The following is a 3,618-nucleotide window of genomic DNA, read 5'->3' on the forward strand; positions in this document are numbered from 1 at the left end:
GTTGGAACAGAAGAATCAATAAGAAGCAATAAAATAATGCATTCTGTGTTTATATTACCGTTCGCTGTACTTTTAAAAGCCAAACTTTCTGCCGTTTAATAAGTGCCACGGCAGGTAGACTTTCAGATATCGACTGGCGTTGCACCTGCGTGATCTTTTGCAGTCGGTGCATATACATTACACTCTCTTCCTCTTTCCCGGTATATTAATGAGAAAGGTTCATGATTAACTGTGGAGGTTCAGAGTGAAGCCAGCAACGAACACCTGCTATAATTCAGACATGATGCAGAGATATGGAGCTGACCCTGAAAAGCTAAATGAGTCATTTTGTTCTGTACAGTACACCCTGTAAATATATTCATGCTATATTTAGCATACACAGGGCTCGGTAGGTCTGCGGAGCATCAGTGCCTGGACTGCATCATGGAAATAACACAGAATGAGTTTGATGTGGAGGGAGGATTGTGTCATTGTTATGCTCAACAAGGAACACAAGCAGCGGTGTGAAAATGTAGTCGCCTATGAGAACCAACTTCAGGGTACAAAGCTGCCAAAACATGAGACTGTATTCAAAACATGGTTTATGGACTATCATCTGAAGCCCTGAGTTAATTGGCAGTTTTCCATCTTGTTTCTTTGGATGTGACAAGCGAGAGGTGGAGCTGATTTCTAAAACGTATCCTGCTTTCTCTGCTTTTTTCTTTTTTTACTCTTAAAAGGATCATAATTTTAAAGATTATGAATCATGCCGTATTGAAGGAGGTGTAAGTCTAGAGATTGAGACCATAAAATCAATTATGAAAATGTCTACAGAGGTAGCAAATCAAGTTAGAAGTTGGGCCATTTTCTCATAGACTTCAATACAAATGTGTAACCAGGGGTCGCCCCCTGCTGGCCATTAGAAAGAATGCAGATTTTAAGCGACTTGTGCATGAACCTGGAGGCTACACAAACATTTATTATACAGTCTCTGGTCAACACTTGCCAGATTTATAGTACACATCTGCCCTAATTGAGTCTTTTGACAATTGAGCAGGAGTTTGTCAAGAAAGTCTAGCAAGCATTAAAAGCCAGTCAACATCTTTTCTTCAGAAACTGTGTTAAATTTACTCGAGATGATCCACCCACCTCAGTATTAAAATGTTTCAATGCTGTTTTTCCAAATGCATAATCGCCGTATGAAAAGCCACTCGTGTTGAGTTTTACAAGGTCGATTTTTTTTATTGTTCGGCGCTACACCTATTTCAAACACAGGTGGATATACAATCACTCCACTGGTGACAGCAGAAATGTCAAACACCGCCACGAGTATCCGTGTTGACGCATAACGAGAGATGATATTGCACTCCCCGGTACAATATCTTTTTTTTTTGGGAAATCTGGGAGCCCAGGACTGTAAGCTAAATACTCGTGTTGCTCAGAGCTTCGTGATTTGTTTTGCTGCCTCCTGGGAGAGAGAGCGTGAGGGGTAAGACGGTGCATATGTGAATCGGCGGCTGATGCAGTCAGCTGCAATCTCTTCTCAGGTGCTGCATGTTCACATCCATAAACTCAACTAAAAAACATTTGGGCGTTTAAGCGGACGTGGGTGATACAGAGCCGGGAAGATTGGATATTTTGGAGTGAGGCTGGTGAAATGAGTTTATAGGAAAAGCAAATCAGAAGCAGCAAACAGAGCGATGTTTCTCAAACCACTTAACTCGCTGAAGCAGGTTTATTTTTTTTTCCTCCTCTATCTTTTATAACTTGCACACCTACCTTCTTTACCTCTCCTTTTTGCCTTACAGACCCTTTGCCAAGGTTGGCACAGTTCCGCTTAACATATTTCTTTTCCACTTTGACCATCTGTCTCGCGCAAACAGTTCTCTCGCTCGTCTTTCCTCTTTCTCCGCCTGTTGAATGATCTCTCTCGCTAATGAATACTGCTGGATTTTTTTAATTTTTTTCCTTCTTTTTACTCATCTTCCATCTGTGAAGATGCCTGCAATTAAGATTCTTATACTCGACTGTCCGTCAGGTTTCTTAAATGTCACTTTTGTATGTGCAGGGTGTTTTTTTTTTAACAAATGCAATATAATTTTCCTGTTTTGCCTCTTTATAAAACAGTTGCGTACCTTGGCCTTGGAGATGCTAAACCAAAGGAAATATTACTCAAGGGTAGCACTTGAGTCACTGAGTATATTGAACCGAGCTTGTCAATAACGATAATTAGACTGGAGGGTTGTTTGACTGCACGAGGTGGATGCAAATGTAGTTTTATCTCTTTCTATTTCATGTGCAATTAAAAAATTGTCTGCATTATGCTCCTGTAAGGCTTAAACAGGCTTGAATGCTCCATAAACATCCCTCCGAACTGAGTTGCGCGGCGTGTTTGTTTGACGATGGGGTTGTTTCGATGGTCAGCCGAGCCTCATGGGAGATCGCGAGCCTCCCTCCGTCAGAGAGAGAGAGAGAGAGACTGTGACAGATCTTTATTGTAATTGGCCTCGGAGGTAATAAGAACCGCTCATCACCCCATCGGCCTCCCACTGAGCTTCCATTCCCATTATCCCCCACTCGTTCTGATTCATTAAACCTCCAGCGAGATCGGCCGGAGCGGCGGGGGGATTCATTTCGGTTAAGAAGATCCCTGCTCCCTTTGATGCCTCTTCTTAAATGTGCGCTAATTGACGGAGAAATGTTAATGGTGTGAGAAAAGTTTGATAAATAGTAGCGAGACCTTTATCCAGAGACGAGAACTGCGTCTGCTGCTCAACTTTTATGCCTTTTTTTTTTTTGCGTGCGGGTCATTTTACCGGCTACACTGTCCTGTAGGAGGCACGCTGTGGTGCCCTCGAGGTATCATTGGGGTCAGTTGTGCATCAGGACGGCAAAGTGATGGTGTGTTATGAAGGGGGTGGACTTCACAGATCTTTCTGAAGCACTCAAGAGTCTTCCCTCAGGCTGATCTTCCTCTTGGAGTTCTGACCTCTGTGCTTCCATCTGGGGAGCCGACGGACAATTTCTCTGATATTATTTCATCTTTTCAGGCTATTGGTGTGTTTACGGGTCCATGTGCGCTCGGGATTTTTTTATTTTTTTTTATCTTATGCGAAGCAAAGTCTGCACCGAACGCAGGTGAAAGTCCGAACCGCTGATGAGGGCTTTGGTCTGAGCACATCTCCGATGAATCCAAACGCTGATGCCTTTTGTTGTTCAAAGACGCCTCTCCTCCTCTCTTCTCCTTCCTATGCTCTCCTCCGGGCCTCAGAAGACGGAGGGGGGAGTCTCGGCTCGGAGCGTCTCCTTTGCTTTGTTCATAGCAGTGAAATGAGAGTCGAATTTTGTTGTCAGTGGTGCACTTGGCGCTTAAAGATTCAGTCAGTCAGAGGAGTGTGCTGTTTAGGAAAAGCGTGGAGCAGAGTTTTGGCTGGAAATAGTGAGAGTGGCTTTTGCAGAGGTGATGGCAGAGTTTGTGGATGTTTTACTTCTTTGGATGTCAGACAATGCTGGTGTTTTTACAGATATTAGCCAGTTTTACTGTCCTATTAAATCACTGTGAATGGCAATGGAGTGGACACTGCATTCTTTGTTGGGAAACAGTGGTTTTGGTTCATTTTTTTCGGTGGTCTTTTGGCC

This window comes from Stegastes partitus, unplaced genomic scaffold (genome assembly GCF_000690725.1).
Source record: "Stegastes partitus isolate 25-593 unplaced genomic scaffold, Stegastes_partitus-1.0.2 Scaffold52, whole genome shotgun sequence".
Lineage (NCBI taxonomy): Eukaryota > Metazoa > Chordata > Actinopteri > Pomacentridae > Stegastes > Stegastes partitus.